Source organism: Rattus norvegicus, chromosome 6 (genome assembly GCF_021556685.1).
Source record: "Rattus norvegicus strain SHRSP/BbbUtx chromosome 6, alternate assembly SHRSP_T2T, whole genome shotgun sequence".
In the NCBI taxonomy this organism is placed as follows: Eukaryota; Metazoa; Chordata; class Mammalia; order Rodentia; family Muridae; genus Rattus; species Rattus norvegicus.
The window spans coordinates 28,095,542-28,115,000 of NC_141539.1; the positions used below are offsets into that span (position 1 = coordinate 28,095,542).

Sequence of the window (19,459 nt, forward strand, 5' to 3'; positions counted from 1 at the left end):
GCACTTCCAGTTTCCGGGGTGCACATGTAGCCCCAAATAACTATGGAGGTAAAGATGCAGATCTGTCTGGGAGTAGTGGAACTCCTAAGCTTTATTTTGTGATAAGAAAGGGTGAATAGACACCCTTGGGAAGCACTAGATTCCAGAGCTGTGGGGTGATGTTCAAGCTCTTTCCACCTGCTTCTTCTTTGGTCTCAGACTGCAGGGTCATTGACCCCGTGCATTCCCAGGCTGTCTGAGTTGCCTCAGTTACAGAATGGCATTGAGCAAGGACCTCTGAGTCTTAGTCCTTGTCTGAAACACTGGTTGGGATGATTCTACCTCCTGGAACATCATGGAGTGTTAAGTGAGTGGATGCTTGGGAAGATAGAACCATGTCTACACAAAGGGACCTGTTATTAAATGAGTACAGACATCTATATCATCCTTGGTCATAGAAACAGGCTCCCCTGTCTTTGAAGCTGGGTAGGGGGCTGGAGAGATGGCTCAGTGGTTAAGAGCACTCACTGATCTTCCAGAGGTCCTGAGTTCAAATCCCAGCAACCAGATGGTGGCTCACAACCATCTGTAATGGGATCCGATGCCCTCTTCTGGTATGACTGAAGGCAGCTGAAGTGTACTCGCATACATAAAATAAATAAATCTTGGGGTTGGGGATTTAGCTCAGTGGTAGAGCACTTGCCTAGCAAGTGCAAGGCCCTGGGTTCGGTCCCCAGCTCCGAAAAAAAAAAAAAAAAAAAAAAGAAAGAAAGAAAGAAAAAAGAAGTTGGGTAAACTGAGGCCAGGAAAGCATTCTTGGTGACAGAGACTGTAGGAGCAAAGCCAGGGACCCTGTCAAGTTCTCAGTTGACACAGTTGTTTGAGCATGGCCTACTTTCCTTGGTGCGGAATCTATCTTGTCCCAAACATGCTCCAAGGAAACTTACCGACATGTATTCATGTCTGTATAAAGCCCAGTGCCATGCCACAAGCCTGTCTATGTGACCCTATACTTTGATGCTTACCATGATATCTCTGGCTTTTCAGGATCCTTCTAGGATATCAGGGGCCCCTTACTACTTCCTTGGCCCCAGGGCACATGACCTATACCCTGATCCACAGTGAGGTGGGAAGACAGGAGTTCCTCCCCTTCCTCCCTCTTCTCAATACAGAATAATGAATCCAAAAGGGGTGTCCCCATCTGACCTGGCACTCTATTCTCTCCCATGTGCCATACAAAGGCATGTAGGCCGTAGCGACCTGGTGAGAGGGCTGAACAGAGAAGAGGTGAAAGCAGATAGCATAGTCACTAAGTAATCGTGTCTGGCAGAGGGGAGAACTTGTGGGCTGAGTGGGAGTTGATGCCAGTCTCTTTCACCACATTTGCTCAAAGGTCAGAGTGGGTAGTGCTAGTGTCCATACCTCTGGGACAGCATTGTGGTGAGTCTGCCTCACGTAGGCTGGGAAAATGGTTTCCACAGGTAGGGTAGCTTTTCATTCTGATGACGTTTTCCCCTGGGTTCCTGGAGGGTGGCCCAGATCAGGAGGCTGGAACTATGGCTACTAGACTCCGAGTGAGTAACTGGACTCTGGAGAGCGCTGCTTGGTCCCAGCTAGGAAGCCCTGCTCCCACCTCTGTGGTCCAGATCTCCAGCTGCTCTGCACCCGGCTCCTTACAGAAGCTAATATTTGCAGCCGATTTTATGTTTCTACTGGGGTCCCGGGGAATGATGATGTCTTGGCTGAGGCACACTTCATGTCCGATTCCTGTCAGCATTTCTGACAGGAAGAGGCCTCATTAAAGGCTTCCCTTGTTGCCTCCCTCCCTGCTTGCTCAGCCTGAGTGACATAAATAAGCCCCTGGTTTCTCTGTCACAAGCAATCTGAGACCCTTAGAGGTGCCTGGATGCTATCTCTGCACCCCCTTTCAGCCACGGGGGCTCCCCAGGTAGTGCTGGGTGAGGAATGGTTGCTGTCAGAGCCCACCCTGGCGCCTCTGGCTCCTGTCAGGCTCCTGGGCTCTTTATAGCTGTGGAGGTGGTGTGATTTCCTCCTCCGTCTCTCCACGGTGGCACTCTGGATCCCGAGGGTCCACAAGCCGGCTCAGCTAAAAAGCCGACATGAAGCACTGGACAGTTGACCTGCAGTCCAGACCGCAGCTTCGTACCATGAGAAAGCCGGGTCCGGGAAGGGATCCCCTGGGTATGCATCTTGCTCTGGCTGGGTGTCCATCTTTTGTACTTACCAGCATTGTGAGTGGGATAAGGTGAGCTGGCTTCAGAGCAGATGACGGGACCTCTTAACCTAGGTCCATGGCCAGAGAAAGGAGGAGGCAAAGATTGGGGTCCTGACTCAAGGGCCACTATCCTTTTTCCTTCTATGACAGGCTTCTCACAGACTGAGGGCTTGGGGGTGAGACTCACAAGTGTTAAAGCTCAAACTCAAGGCTGCTTCCTACCTATCGTCTGGCTTTTCATTTTCCTTTGGCCCCCAAGGAGACTGCGGTTACACACGTAAGATTTGCTGGGTACCTGGGGGAAATCTGTGGAATGATTTGTCATGGTCTTCTTGAAGGCATGGAGCTCCCTGGAACAATGATTTGAATGTGATTCTTCCCACAGCACTTCAGTTGTGCGTGTGCACGTGTGTGTGTGTGTGTGTGTGTGTGTGTGTGTGTGTAAAATGTAGCATGATGACAGTGGGTCCCATAAATCTGGTGTCCCAAGGGACTGTCATCAAATTGGCCAGCCAGGCAGGCATGCAATGCTTTTTGCTCACCCTAACTCTCCTTCTGGCATTTTCCTCATTTTTACCCATAAAACTGTCTGGTCTCCCTTCCCTTCCCTTCCCTTCCCTTCCCTTCCCTTCCCTTCCCTTCCCTTCCCTTCCCTTCCCTTCCCTCCCCTTCCTTCCCTCCCTTTCCCTTCCCTCCCCTCCCTTTCCTTCCCTTCCCTTCCCTTCCCTGTGTTTTCTTTCATGTGTTTTCTTTTCTTTTTTCTTTCCTCTTCTTTTTGACTGCCTCACCATATAGCCTTGGGTGGCCTTGAACTCATAAAGTGCTGCCTGCCTTTGCCTCCCAAGTGGTACCACCTTGACCAGTGGAACTGTGCGGTCTACCTATTGCATTGAACTTGCCCTGGTTCTTAACTGCTCTTCTGAAAAACATTCTTCCCATTTACTTGATGCAGAAAGTGGAGTCCACTGACTCTCATAGTGATACAAGGGAAATGTGTTTAGATCAGCTCACGTCAGTGTTTTATCTCACAGTCATCTTAGCTCACTAGAAGGAGGAGAGAAGAAGACTAGAGCCTATAAAACAAGCACCTCAGTGTTCAAGGCTCTGGGGTCTTGTACATCATTAGAATGCTATTTCTTTGTCTATGCACATGTGTACATGGTTATGTATGTAACCCAGAGGCCTGGGGAGGACATTTTCCTCTATTGATCTTCACCATAGTCTCTTGACACAGGGTCTCTTGATGAACATGAAGCCAGTGTTTTTACCCTTTTATTTTTTGACAAAACTAGATGTTCAGCAAGCCACAAGGACCCTCTCATTGCTGTCTAGCCTCCCTGTTGACTCTGCCCTCCCACCACCCCCACAGTGCTAGAGTTACAGGTGTGCAGGCCATGCCTGGTTATTTACATGGATGCCGAGGATGCGAACTTAGATCCTTCCGCTTGTTCAACAAGCACTGTTACCTACGACGTAATCACCCGCTCAGTGACGTAACCAACACTCAGTATTGGTTAGAATACTGAGTGGATGACAATGGACAGGATCCACATAGATATCCAGAGCCCGGGGACCTCTAGGCTCATCTGGGAAGAAGGATCCAGTGGGGGCTTGCTTCTGACCTTTCCTTACCCGCCTCTCATCTTCTCAGGAAAGGCTCAGCCAGACTGAAAAGTGTGAGTGCTTAATCTGCTGGCAAAGGAGGAGACAAATCTCCCTGAGCATGCTGACACTCTTACTGCTCTCTCCCTTCTCAACCCTATTTATTCTGGAGATCGATAAAGATGAAGGAAAAGTCATTCCCAGGAGACGACCTGGCTACACTTTTGAAAAACACACTTATTCCTCCTTCCGCTGGGCCCCTCGCCTCCCCCTGTTGCATTTATTGAAAGCAGAGCCATTTCTTGGAAGCAGGGTAAGCTATGGTGCTGGGTTAGAGAACTCTGCTTGCTCTGGTCGTCTGGCCTTCCTGGTCGAAGATCCCTAGGTTTGGTCATATCTAGCCAGATCCAGCCGAAGACCAACAGAAATCTAGGCCGTACATGCATATATTTTGGGTTTTTTTTTTACATGTACACATTCATTCTTGGTTTTTCTGTAAGTAAGATTTCCATGGAAGGAATTAAAATAAATGGTGATTTTTCTCATAACTCTCGAAGTAGAATCCCTTAAGCTTACTTCCATTTCTGGGAATGTGTCCAAATTTGGTGTGGAACTACTAGTTTGGGGGAACCAGAGTTTGGATAGGTACTATGTTTCACTCTGTGTCCTATAGAATAGTCTCTGAAGGTCTTCTAGAAAACAACAGAACAGTTGACCCTGGAAGCTGCTTCTAGAGCTAATAGTCTAGAGATATATTGTCTTATCTCCCTGTCTTCATTGTTTTTGTGCACGTGACTGGATTCTCCAGGGAGCCAGTGAAAGCTGTGTGGGCAGAGGCATCCTCTTCTGCTTGATGTTTGTGCTCACACACAGTAGGAACCTAAGACAGATTTATATCCAGTTGATTTCAGTAGCCATCCCCACCAACACCAACATCTGTCGGTCTGGGAGGAGGGCTGCTATCCACCAGTCCAGATGAGATGTCTAGATTTGTGTCGTGCTCACTGGGGCTGATTCTTGACATTTCTCCTCTCTTGCACTTCATCAAAGGAACTCTTTGCCCACCAGGGAGGAGAAAAGAATGAAATTCTCATTTTAAATGTAGTAGCCTCCTACAGAATTGTCTTCTGTAATCTTTTTATATGCAAGCAAAATAATCTCCTAGGACTATCAGACAAAATTCCAATAATTTTCAAGAACCCATTGAAACAGCTTTATTTTAGGGATTGTAATAAATGCTGGCATGTGAATAAATGAAAACCTTGTGTCTTTGGGGACTGTGCACTGTGGGTAGTGACAGTAGGTCCCTAGGAGCAGATGACATGGTTTTAAAGTAAAGGGATGAATCCTAGAAAGGAGGCAAGCACACTATTGAGTGGGTCACAATGACTTTATTCCTTTTTATTTAAAAAATATTGTATTGGTTCTTTGCAAATTTCACATCACACTCCCTAATTCCACTCATCTTCCTATCCCCTTATCCCCACCTTCCACCATTGCAACTTCCCCCATTGCAACCTTCCGTCCTCAAAAAGAAAAACAAAACTGATTATGGAGGCTGCAGCATGTCCTGGTGTGTCCCACAGTATACCCTTTTGTTCATGCTTCTTTGCTTGCAAATGTTCATTGCAATGAGTCATTGATCTGGTTCAAGGCCTCTGGTTTCTGCTACACTATCAATACTGGATTCTCACTGGGGCTCCTCTTGGATATCCTGTTGTTGTCCTTTGTCATGGAGATCCTGAGGCTTTGGATCTGTAGGGATGGCACTTTAGACACTCCAGTAGTTCATAGATGGGGCAGATGTTGGGGTGGACCAACTCAAAGCCTTGGATCTGGGCCTGGAGGAACCTGAGCTGGTCAGCCTGCCAGATTTCACCTGTATTCAGAGAATTCAGGGGCTCTCCAGCATTTTCCCAGGTAGCTCATCCAGGGCTGCAGGCACCCAGAAAAGGGCAGAGGTATCTCTCCTTCTCTCTTGCCCTCAGGGCTAGCTTACCTGTAACTCCACAGCCAGGGCCAGCTTCACTTTGCTGCCCATGCTAGGGCCCAATCTCCTGAGTGTTGTAGCTGGTGAGGGACAAGGCCAGCTTTTCTGCTCTCATGACACCATCATGCCCAGGTTCTAGGTGGTGAGGGATGAGGAAGGGAAGATGGCATCTCTCCCTCCTCCCCTCCAGAACATGGCAGACAAGTGTCAGGGCCAGTTCTCCCATGCTCACACCCTTGCCCTACCATGTGGGTAGGTTTACTGTGCTGCCCAGGCAAGGTATAGGATGACTCTTCCTAGTGCTGCACTTGGTGACAGGCAAGATCAGCTCTTCTTCTCTCATGACACCATGATGCTCAGGTGAGCGGTGGGCCATTTCTGCACAGCTCTCAGACTTCAACATGGTCCAGGCAGCAACCCAGACCAAGGATGTGTACCTGGTCTTTGGTGGTAACAGACCCCTGTGGCTGCAGAGCCACAGACCAAGACGTTGATCTCCAAGGCACAGGCCAAGACCTTAGGCAACATCACTGAATCCTCATATTAGGCTATTCCTCACCACCTTCAAGTCTCCAGATCCACCTTTCTTCATTGTGTCCACATCCTTCTGCTTCTCTTTCTCTTCTATCTCTCCATCATTTATTTGCTTATCCTAGTGGTTTCTAGGGACTCTGGGTGTCTGGGGTCATCTCAGGAGTGGTCTCAGGAGTGCTGTGCCCTACCTGTATAGTCCGGCACCATGCAATGGTTGTCTCTGGTGTGGTCTGCCTACCTGAGCCTGCATGGTGCTCCACTGGGGGTTATCTTGGTCAGCATGGCCCCAGGTGAGGGCAAGTGTATTCTTAACAGGGCAGAAAACTGGACTTCAAAGGTAAAGAATAGATGAAGGAACATTCTGGGCAGGATGAATACCTGGCAGTTAATCCTGGCATTGCCTGCTTATTTTCTTACTTACACAGAGATGTGGAAACTTGGAGTTCTGAGTTTGCTGGGGTGAAGCAGCTAGAGCTGAGAAGAGGCAGGAGAGCTGACCCTGCCCCTCACCAAGTGAAAAAGCTGCTGTGACGAATTTGCTTCCAGAAGGGGAGAATAATAGTCATTGGTCCATATTAGGAAAACCACCACAATGACATTTTAGACCATCCAAATTGGAGGGGAGATTTCATCTAACCCAAGAGAGAAAGAGAGATGGATGCCATAGGTATTTAAGTACGGTCAATAAGACCATCGATGGATGTGATGATTGAGAGATATCAGGAAGAGTCTGCATTTCTGGTTTGAGATGAGAAACTTGCTATTAACATCGGGGTTAGGTGAGAAAGGACACCTTTGGCATGAGACATGGCACTAAGGTTACAGGTGTGTGGAACTTATGTGGTCTGGGACACCCAGATCAAACATCTGACACTGAGTTGAGCTTACAATAAAGGTCTAAGGCTGAACATTGACTACTTGGGTATGGAGGAGCAATCAGGACTGGCTTAACTGTTGGAGTGGGGCATAGGGTGGGGCTCACAAGTCATTTAAAAAAAAAGAGGAAAGGAGTAGGAAGCTCAGAGGGAATGCAGAAGAAAAAGTCTCTCGGAAGAAAGTGTGCTATTCTCCAAGCAGCCACCTTCAGTCCAGTGGCCACAAGATGGATCACGCTGCCACAACCCAGTCGAGAAATGTAGGGATTGGGTGGATGGTTAGAAAGACACAAGGCCACAATACAGAGCCAGGTGGTTCTACAAAATTGGCTGTCTCCAGGGCTGGCACAGGCTTCCCTTGGAGAGAGGTGACCTGCTGGGCCTCAAGCACCGGAACTAATCAGGAGAGCTGTTTAGCTTAAACACATCACCCCAGCTGTGCTGAGCCTGGGCCCCGTGTGTCATGTTGACAGCAGCCAGCCCATTAAAGGTGCAGCTAGGCTGGTAAGGCACAGTTCTGAGGAGGTACCATTAACAGCATTTAATAGCAGGACTGTAGTTAATGGTTAGCAAATGTTTTATGAACAGGTTCCCCATACTCTGTGAAGGCCGATTCAATTTATTCAGAATGGATTTGCTTTCCCCTTATTTGCAGATCAGTGTATATCATCTCCTTTACTTGTTAGAAGGGCCTTCTTTCCGATAGGAGTAGGGCCTGTGCCATTTCTGATAGGAGCAGGGCCTGTGTTATCCCTGGTGGGGTCAGGTCCTATGTCATGCTGACCCTCTTTAAGTTAATCATTGGTGGTAGGCCTATGTGCACGACTGGGACTAAGTGGATAGCTGGCAGAGCAAACACTGGGATGAGTTGTTTTTTGTTAGCAGAGAAAATTCTAGAAAAGTGGCCAGGTCTCAGAGTCTATCCAGGAAATTAGAGCCCCGCCCCCCTCCCACTCTAGGCTAAGATGGCCTTGGTGCCAGGATAGTCACAAATTTGGTTTCCTCTTCCTCCTTCGACAAGCTGTTTAACCTTTCTTTGGCTGGTCTCCTCACCTGTGAAGTACAGCTAATAACATCTGTCTTCTTCTAGGGGCAGAGTAGGAATTAATGACCATGAAGCATTTAAAAGACTGGGAAGGGAGGGGATTGGGTGTCAATATTAAGCATTTAAAATGAGCCAGGAATTTCTATTGCAAGGGGAGGGGAAGTAAAACCTGGCATTGCCTTGGTAGTCTTAGGGCTGAGATAATACAGTATCACAAACCTAATGGCTTATAAACAGCAGGGATATGTCCTAGGAATTCCAAGTTCAAGAGCATTGGTATCTAGAAAGAGCCCACTACTGGATTACATACTGCTTCTTCTTGCTATGTCCCCATATGGTAGAAGGGGTAAGGGATTCAACAGAAGGCATCTATTAAATGGGTACTAATTCATTCATGAGGATTCTGTCCTGGTGGTCTAATGACCTTCAAAAGCCTCCCAACCTCCAATATCTCCTTAGGGGTTAAGATTTCTACGTATTAATTTGAAGGCTAAAAGCGTGTAGATCATAGTAGGCATTATCAATTGGTGATATATTAAATTGAGTTTCAGATAGCATTTATTTAGGGCAATTAACATTTGAGGCTTGTTGCATAAAACATTGGATTTTCTGTTGAGAGTAGGAACATGCTCTGTTTCTTATTTTAAATCCATGGAGACGGAATAGTGTTTTTGTTTGTTTGTAGTGTATATGTTTCTCTAACGGCACACAGGAAGAGGAGTGGGTGTGTTTTTGTGTGTGTGTGTGTGTGTGTGTGTGTGTGTGTGTGTGCAGGAATGTGAGTTTAGAGGCCAGTAATCAGTATCAGGTGTCTTTCACAGTTGATCTACACCCTACTTTTAAAAAAGAGCCTCTCACTGAACATGGAGTTCATTGATTTGGCTAGACCAGCTGGCCAGCCAGACCCAAGGATCCACCTTGTCTGTATCCCCTGCTGAGGTCACAGGCTCATGCTGCCCTGCCCAGCTTCTATGTGGGTGTGGAGACCCTGAACCCAGGTCCTTATTCTTGCTAGGCAGGCACTTTACTCATGGAGCCCTCTCTTCAGTCCCCTATCTCTGCATTTTAAACTGAAATAGTTTTCATTAAATCACACGACCAATCCGCAGATATCTGGTTACCAGGAGACCTGTGGCTGTATCTTTTCAATGCATTTCTAGTTCTCAGTGGCAGGACTTATTTTTCTAGCTCCCAAATGTGGAGTCTTTGTTAGATCATTTGTGTCTTTCATCTCAGGTCTTTTCTTGGGGAGTAATTTGAGTCACTGCATAGAGAACCTCAGAAGGGCGCCTAGTCATGGTACTCAGCAGTATAACTTTGGATAAATCTCTTAATATCTGGAAACCATTTTATATTAAAAAAAATTAAGCTGTGTAATAAGGCCTACTTCACAATGCTGTGCTGAGCCAATGCGAAATTGGATATAAAAACTGGCACCAGCACATGTCAGGTTTATTGTCAAGATGGGGAAGGAAGTGGATGTAGAGGGAACCCACAAACCTCACTCCTTCCTCCGGGTCAGCTCTACCACCTTTCTTTTGTTGAGAATGGCCTGCTGCCTGGAAAACATACCTAAGGGCCAGAGACCTCTGAATCCTCTGTGACACCAGAAGATCTCTTGATTCTGGTCAAGAACAAGCTACAGTTACCTGTCCTCAATACCCAGAGCCAACCTGATGCCCTACCATAAGAGCAGACTCACCAAGAACTCAGCTCTGGCCCAGGCATCCTGCTCAAGCCCTGGAGTTGTGTCTCTTCAATGGATGGAGGATACTGAGATGACTGGCTGAAGGTTATACAATGGTTAGCCGTCATATCAGAGGGGGACTTGGCAAGCATTGCACAAGTAGAATGTGTGACTGCAGGAGATGTAACAAAGGAGCTTTATAAAGGACTATCGGTAGGGAAAGGAAATCCTTTAGAGCCCAGCCATAGCCAGAAGCAGGTAACACTGAGAGCTAGTAGTCCCGGCAAGGAATGATGGTATGGAGCAAGAATTTATCAGGAGCCAGAACTACCAGGAAGAATCAGGAACTGGATAACCCCAGTGTTTCTTGGCACATTGTTCACTTTTTCCATCAGTGCCTCCCATTAACTAAACCTCATCCTAAAGTAAAGGATAGATGGCCCAGGTGTGGGTTTGTAAGGGTCAGCACCCGAAGGATGGAGATAGACCAATGTCCCTAAGGTGAGGGAAGGGCAAACACAACCCAAAAAGTGTACAAATTAGGTTTCAGGTGGGAGAGACATCAGAGTGTGTTTCTCCATCCAGACCCCATGCCACATGCTCTCTGGTAGAGTGCAGTTGTCATGTGAAGACAAGCCACAGAGTGAAGCACCTTGTGATCCTTTTCCCTAGAGACTAAGGAAACGGCCATTCCTTTTCCTGCAGCCAAACCAAGGATGTTCCCAGCAAAGCTGCAGCAGCAAGGGCCCTCACAGCCCCACTGCGGCCGCTGTAGGTTGGTTGTTTTAATGAGTGTCGAGCAGAGGTAGTGAGATCTCACTAGCCATATTGAAGTCATAAGCAACTTCATTTCATTTTATCTGCAGTGCTGGGCATTGAACCCAGGTCCTTGCTAGTCAGGCTCTCTGCTAGTGAGCCACACCCTAAGCCCACTGTAGATATTTTCACAAGGTTCTTGTTCACCTTGAAATTTTGGCAGTTATTCAACCCACCGTTAGCTGTTGTTTACTGCATTAATGAGCAAACAGTGGCAATTACTATTACTACATGATGTCTTCAGTTCTTTGGAGATTTTACATGGTGGGTACAGTGTATTTAGATCATATCCACCCCTCACTCTCCCTTTCTAACTTCTCTTGGAACCAATTTCCTTAGCTTCCCCTCCCAATTTCATATTCTCTTCTTCTTTTTGACTTCTTCAAATAACACATGCTAGGTAGTGTCATGTCAATTTGACATAGCTAGAGCCATCTGAGAAAAGAGAACCTCAGCTAAGGAAATGGCCACCCTATATTGGCCTGAGATTCATTTTCTTGATTAATGACTGATGTGGGAGGGTACAGTTTACTGTGGGTGGGGCCAACCCTGGGCTGGTAGTCCTGGATGCTGTAAGAAAGCAGACTAAGCAAGCCATGAGGAGCAAGCCAGTAACCAACACTCCTTCATGGATTCTCCATTAGCTCTTGCCTCCAGATTTCTGCCTTGAGTTCCTTCCTGACTTCCACAAGTGGCAGAGTGTGACCTGAGAATTGTAAGATGTAATAAAACCTTTCCTCACCAAGTTTCTGTTCACCATGATGCTTAATTTCAATAATAGGAACACTAAGACCATCCATTGAGTTCAACTAGTGCTACCTATGGATGGAGAGCCATCCAACGGAGCATGGAGAGCCATCCAACGGAGCATGGAGAGCCATCCAACGGAGCATGGACACATCCCTGGAGAAAATGGATTTCCTCTCTCCCAGAATTCAACTGATAATATGCTCCTTAGCTAGGTTTAGAATCTTGAATTGACTGGTTTGATATTATGCAGGCAATCATAGATGTTGTGAGTTCATGAGTACAACAGCCCTGGCACACCCAGAAGACCTTATTTTGCAGCTGTTGCCGCCAACCTCTGGCTTTCACAATCACCTTCTTCTAAGATGTTCTCTAAGCCTTAAAAGGGTGTGTGTGTGTGTGTGGAGGGGGACTTCTGTTTAGGATTGAACACTCCATGGCCATTTATTTTCTGTACTTTAAGCAGCTAGGAATCTTCAGACAAGAACTGTGAAGAAGGGTAAAAGCTGCACTAATCTCTGGGTATAAAATTAGGCATTTCCATAGCAGTTTTGTACTACCCTGAGTTTTGAAAAGATTTTGAAAAATCTATGTAATTATTGTAAGACTGCTGAACCACAGACCTATCACCCTACTTTCAGATCTGTAGAATCAGAATTTTGGTATGGGGACCTGGGGATCTGAATGTGCTCCTAACTCCTTGAGAGATTTGGGGGTAGATTGAATTCCTGCTAGAGAATGTCCCCATCCCAATAGCTTTTAATTTGACCTCAAGTTCAACATTTTAATTGAATTTTTAACAGCTCATCTAATTTCTAAACCAAGCCACACACTGGTTAGATTGAAAGTACACAAGCAAGAAGGGTCACAGCACACACTGCCATCCAGGTCTCTTCTCACACTTGGCCAACAGAAATAGAGGTCATCATGTCAGGCTGGGGAGCACAGATTGCTTCTCTCTTGTCGAATCACTTTCTGTCAGAGAAACAAAACAAACAATGGTATGAACAGGTTTTCCCCAAACACCACTGGTTCCCTAGAATGCAGAAAAAAAGTAAGAATCTATCATTCTCCACCCTCCTCCACTTCAGGTAGTCACTCTGGGGGTTCCGTGCACTGGCTTGGCTGGCAGGGAGTCTGTTCCTTTGCTTTGAGTGTACTCAGAGCCCTTGTGTCATTATAGCCTCAGTGCCCTGTGTGGATCAGAGGCTCGGACATCTGGTTGCAGGGACATGCCAGGACTCAGAGATCAGATAATGGCATAATGGCACCTTCGGCCTTGGCAGCTGCTGTCTCTGCTGGCCTGGATGGTTCTGTTTTGACCCTGAGGTTTTGCATGGCCGAGGCCAGTCGTTTGATCAAGTGAAGTGACAGGACTGGGGTTTTATGTGGCACCTTTAATTCAGGCTGTCCAAAGGTCAGAGCCTCCAAAGGGATAAGAGCTCATGCCATTCGTGTCTCTCAGAGAATAAATGAAGAGCAGCACACTGGTACCTCACTGATGAGTTTACACGTTGCACATTTTCATTAGCCCCTTTGAAGATTGCCAGTGGCAGAAGCCTGATCCATGTGATAATAGCAAGGCCGAGGATACACTGTGTCTGTGCCACGAATAATAATTTCAGCTTTCGTTGAAATGACTCCTTTCCCAGGGCCTGCTTTCCTTTATAAGCAATATTTTCATGGCTGAGCTGTCTCATCTACTGCTCAGACAGTTCAGTGGACTGAAATCCAGTGTGAGTTTCTTGGAGTGGCCTGGAGAGAGGACAGTGCTTGAACTCCAGCAAGGTATTCAGGAGATGTTCCTAGTTCATGACTCACACTTGACCCCATGGCCTCTGTCCTTCCACATTGTTACCCTCTAAGTAAATTGTTCTGATGTGACAATTCTGTCATGTTTCTCCTCATAGTAGCTTAGCTCTATTGACTAATTAGATGTTCTGATTAGCATGGGGGCCATTAATACTGAGTTGATATCGTTCTGGGCCAAGACATAGCTGTGTGACATTTCATTCCTCCTATGGGGCTTTATCAAGAGTCAACAAACACACCATGTCAGTTTGGCTGTGGAAATGTATTCAACATCGCTCCCAGTGCCCTGGTGTGACATTCAAGGGCCCCCGGAGGGTGGGAACCACAGCCCTGGCATTCTCTCTATTTGTTCATTTGTGCAACAGACCTGGATGAACCAGTCCCTGCTCAGGGCTGTAGCACTGGAGTAGTCAGGCAATCAACTCCAAGCAGAGGACAGTTGAACAAAACAAGAAAAGGCCAGGCACAGCTAAATGCCATAGGAACAATGAGAGAGGATAATGGGATAGGGAGTGACCAGGGCCACATTAGATGAAGGCATTTGGGGACATTTAAATCGAGATTAGAATGACAAGAAGGAGCCAGCCATGTCAAGATTATTTTTGGTCACATATAATGGTCAGAATGAAAACAAGTATAGTATGAAACTACCATTAAAAAAAAAATCAGTCTGGCTCTCAGGCAGGCAGTTCATTTGGGGTGATTAAAAGAACCATCACGTTTTCTTGATGTGGACACTCATTTCTTTCTCCCTTTCAATAAGTGACCTCCCTGAGGGCAGGTTCACTGGCCTCTCCTCATACCCATAGCACAGAGCCTAATGCAGTGCCTGTCATAAAAATTGGGCCATAGCTGTCTGTCTGTGCAGTGGGTAGATGAATGGATGAACTGGGTGGATGTTCACTTTTCCTGCACTTTGCGTGGCTACACTGTGGTGAGGTCCTTTCTGGGTGGTGGGAGAGGCTTAGAGGCGGGAAATAACCTAATATAAGTAAGTCAAGAGCAGATTTGGCAACTTAGATGAGATTTGCTCATCCTTTGAATGCTGTGACCTAAAAACAAGCATAAGAGGCAAAGATTTAGCACTAGTAAAGTATTAATGCCAGGGACTATCTCTTGCAAGCAAGAGCGAATGGACCCCAACTGAGAGAGCCAGGAAGTCAGTCCCATCTGAAGTATCAGTGCTTTTGGACTTGAGCTACTGGGAGGCAACAATGCCTCTAGGGGAGATTAGTAATGGAAGAAGACTGTTTCTTTGTGGTGTTGGGACAACCCCGAATTCAGTTCATAAATAGAACATATTAAGAGAATGTTAGAACTCGTGATCTGGCTTGGTCTCCAGTTGTACTCTATGCCTTTTAGTTTGAAGTGTGAGTCTTGCTTGGGAAATGGGGTTTGCCTAACATCAACCCATGGCTATCACTTGGCAGTGGGGAGGCTAGGAGAGCGGACCAAGGTATGCGGGGAAGACAGGTTCAAGGAGGATCCTGCTAGACTGAGTGGGTGAGAGTGCCTCCAGACGCAGGTACTAATGGGTGAGTTTATATCTGCAACAAGCGTGGGGTTTTCAGACGTTATGGTTGTCTTCAGTGTCAGTCAGACCAGACAAGATGGTGAATTCTTGACAGGAAATGGCCAATTTTCCTGGGAGTCAGGACTCCTCCCAGTGATGCTAGGGAGTCAGCAGTGAACCGAGAACAGACAAAGAACCTATATTAGTTGCTCGTCTCATGCTGTGACAGACTATCTGACAATGCCAATGTAAAGACAGAGAAAGGAACTCATTATGGGTCACATTTTAAGAATGGAGGCGGTCCGTCAAGGCAAGTATGTGTGGTAGCGAAGTCTAGGTATGGTGGCAGCTGGTCTCATTGTCACTGCAGGGAGTTGAGAGAGCTGAATGCTGCTGGTTAGCTGGCTTTTTTCTTTTCCCTTTCTAGTCAGGTTGGGACCCCAGGCTATGGATGGTCCCACCCATGTCAGAATGGGTTGTACTTCCCTTAGTTAAGCCTCTCTGGAAACACCCTCATAGATAATGCTTCGAACTATGTGTCCAGGGCACTGTAATTCAGTCAAGTTGACAATGAAGATTAACTACCACAGGTCTGCTATTAATGGGCAGATCCCCAGGCCTCAAACAGATTCTCAGTGGAGTCAAAGCCCAGATGTAGATATATATGGAGTGGGTTGAATGACCTTGGAAGTGGGGGACTGGTAGAGAATACAAGTTGTGTGTTGATGTATGTCTGTGTCTTCATTATGGTTACTATCACTGTGTTAAAACACCATGGCCAAAAGCAACTTGGGGAGGAAAGGACTGTGTTTGTAGTCCGCTATCCAGAGAAACTGAGTCAGGAAGCGGGAGGCAAGAGTGGAAGTAGAGGCCTTGGAGGAATGCTGCTTACTGGCTTGCTCCCCATGGCTTACTCACTCCAGGACTACCCAACCACTGGTGGCAGCACCCATAATGGTCGGGACCCTCCCACATCAATTACTAATTATGAAAATGTACCTACCATAAGCTTCCTCACAGGCCATTTTTGGGGGGAGCCTTTTCTTAGTTGAAGTCCCCTCTTCCCAAATGACTCTACCTTATGCCAAATTGACAGAAACTAGTCAGCTGTGACGGTTTGAATATGGTTGGCCCAAGGAGTGGCACTATTAGGAGGTGTGTGGCCTTGTTGGAGTAGGTATGGCTTTGTTAGAGGAAGTGTGTCATTGTGGGCAAGGGCTTTAAGACCCTTAACTTAGCTCCCTGGAAGCCAGTCTTCTGATGCCTAGAGGTCATCAGATGAAAATATAGAAGTCTAAGCTCCACCTGCGTTATGCCTGCCTGGACACTGCCGTGCTTCCGATTTGATGATAATGTGCTGAACCTCTGAACCTGTAAGCCAGCCCCAATTAGGAGAGTTGTCTTGGTCATGGTGTCTGTTCATAGCAGTAAAACCCTAGTGGATCTGTCTTGCCTCAGCTTGGGGTTAGGTCTGGGCTGGATCAGTAGTTCTAGCTTGAGTGCTGGGGTGGAGCTGGGGTGGAGCAGTCTCAGCTCCCCAGAGACTGACAAGGAGCAGGGCCTGATAAAGTTACTTTCACAGTTTTCCTTCATCACCAGGCAGCAGAAATGCCATAGAAGAGACTATACCACAGTATATTTGAATTTCAGAGAAACCATGAATGAATTTTTTTTAATTCCATGTCCCAAATATTGCAGGAAATGTTTTGTAGTTGATTTGAAATTCAAATTTAATTGAGTGTCCTGTATTTTTATTTGCTAAATCTGGCAACTGTAATTTGAAGGCAAATTAAGATAGAAGCTTCCAGAGAGGCTCTAGATTTCTAATGCATCTGCTTCCTGCCTGTCTAATGCAATTGAGGCTGGTGCAAGCCTGGCATTTTTCTTCCACCTGCATTGGCAGGTCCACTCTGGGTCAGTTGTGGACTGTGGGCAGGGGCTAGGGTGGTACAGCTGATGTGTGTTGGGGGGAGGGGAATCTTGGCTTAGTGGAGTTTGCTAGATTGTGGCGCTTCCGTAGAGTACAAACTGCCGCTCTTTGCTTACCTGCCTTAAAAAGGCATCCAAAGTATGGGTGGCATCAGGCCCTGGGTGGTGCCTGCCTTCTTCCTGTTGTTTGAGCTCTGAAGTAGCCTCTGGTGATTTCCCGGATGTAGCCCTGGGTTGTCATCTACCCATGCAGATGGTCATTAATGTCTTTGTTAGGTGAGACTTTCTCTTTGCAGAGCAAGGATATAAGGCTTACGGTGAATGACTGAGGGTGGAATTTGACAGTAAGACAATGACTCGGGTCCCTTAAAGTCCATGGCCCCAGAGCAGTCTCCTAGGTGCCCCTCTTCACTTTGATGACAGAAGCACTGTGAGCAGGAAAACAGAGAGAGAGAGAGAGAGAGAGAGAGAGAGAGAGAGGAAAGGGGGGAGAGGGGAGAGGGAGGAGAGGGGGAGAGAGGGGAGAAGGGAAAGGGGAGAGAGGAAAGGGGAGAGGGGAGAGAATGCTGCTCTGTTCTGCTGAGGAGTCAGATCCGTCAACACCAACCAAGCATCTCTCCTTGGCAGGTGGCACATTCATTCTCATCAGCAAGGATATCCTGTCATCCCAGGACACATGTGTCTGAGGACGAGATGTGGGGAGCTGAGTGATGTGTTTTATTTTTGAGTTGAAAATGAGAGATAGTGAAGGGAATGTCCACTAAGCTGTTTCTGAAATCTTTGTCACGTAACTGTCATTTCTGAGCACAGGGAAAGACATCCTCTTAAAACAATCAATACGAAGTCTTTATTTCAGTGACTGAGTGACGAAGAGGTGCTGTACCAGTGGAAGATGTCACGGTCCTCTGAACCCACAGAGGCAATGTCAACAGACCAGTAAATGGAGAAGGGGTTTTAGACCTCTCCCTGTGACGGTTTGGACTTCATCTTATGTAATTGGTTAGGGTTCTTCAGAGACTAGGGCTGGGATATGAGAGAAAAGAGATGGAGAGAGATAGGGAGAGAGGAGATGAGATGTGGAGGGGAGGAGAGGTGAGGAGAGGAGAGGGGGGAGGGGAATGGAGGAGAGGAGAGAGGGGAACTTATTTTAAGACAAGAGCTTATGCAGTTGTGGGAGCTGAGAAGTCTGAATTTTATGGAGCAGCCTTGTAGTTCAGATAAGACGCATGCTGTAGTCTTGAGTGTGAACCCCACAGGATAGAAGCCAAGCTGGAAACCCACACAAAGCTCGATTCTCCGTGCTGCTCTCTCAAGGCAGTCTTCTTTCATGGAGAAACCTCATTGTTCTAAGGCCTTTAACTGATCATATAAAGCCGACTACATCATGGAGGGTAAGTGCCTTGACTCCAGATCTACTGATGATAAATGCCAATAACTTCTAGAACTGTCTTCACAGCAGCTTTCAGACAGGCGGGTCAAACAAACAGGCTCGACAGCCCAGCCCATTTGGAACATCAGCTTTGCTGTCACGTCTTCCTGAGGCACCACCTCCATTCGGCATGTCTGCTTCTTCCCATGGTGCTTTGCTGCTGCCTGGGATAAGAAGAGAATGAAGAAAGGGAGTGAGCTTTCAGACATGAGTATATGATACTGAGCTGGCTGGAGGGTTAGGATCTAAGCTACTCATACCACTGCCTCCATCCAGAGAACTCTGACCAGGGTAGCTTCACTAAGAGCTTACAGAATCTCTGCCCTCACCCTTGCCCTACATTTCTTCTCCAAAGACATCCCCTCTCTACCTCCTTTGTTCATTTACTCCTTGGCTTGGTTCTGCCTGTGGCTTGCAGGGTCCCTCCGGGATTGATGCAGAAGGAGCCTGTAGGTCAATAGTTCTCAACCCTTTCACAGGGGCCACATATCAGATATCCTGCAGAGCATGTCTTTGCATTATGATTTATAGCAGTGGCAAAATTACAGTTATGGAGTAGCGACAAAAATAATTTTATAGTTGGGGGTCACCATCCCATGAGGAACATTAAAGGGTCACACCATTAGGAAGGTCGAGAACCACTGCTGTAGATAGTAAGTCCTGCAGACCCTGACAACTATGGTGGAGGTTTCCTCCTCTCCAAGAGGCTGTCTAACCATGGTTTTAAGTGCATTTTGTTATGACCATTTTGTATTTGCAGAAAAGGAGCTAAGAACACGAAAAGGGCTCTCCTGTACTCCTCATCCAGTTTCTCCCAGGTCTTACACATTGTAAGAGATTTATCTTGAGGGAAAATCTACTGCAGGTGCATCACCATCTCGTTCAGACATCACATGGATATTACCAACTTCCTGCCAACTTCCGTTTATTGCTCCAGGAGTCCTCACAGGATCCCATGGTACATTTTGTCCTCAAGCTTTTCAAGAAGGTCTTGTCTATGTGCCATTTGCTTCGCCTGGCATCTCTCTCAGTTCTCCCCACTCCTCTCCCTAGCCTGCCTGTCTCTGGTTGAAGAGTCACTGATTGGAAGCTTCTGGTGAGGGCAGAAGCCCGACCTTGGTTTCTCTTCCCTCATGCATGCTGGGAAGGAGGCAGCCCCCTTGGCTGCTTGGTAAATATTTTACAACATCTAATGGAATCAGGTTGTTTACTCTGCAGGAAATAGAAAGGCATTAGTTAAGGAAAGTAACAAGCTCGCTGGTTGC

General features: G+C 46.9%; 1 protein-coding gene across 1 annotated transcript in view; it reads left to right on the plus strand.

The window, feature by feature from the left end:
* Galnt14 (polypeptide N-acetylgalactosaminyltransferase 14) overlaps window positions 1-19,459 on the plus strand; it is a 222,814-nt gene that overhangs the window by 60,376 nt on the left and 142,979 nt on the right.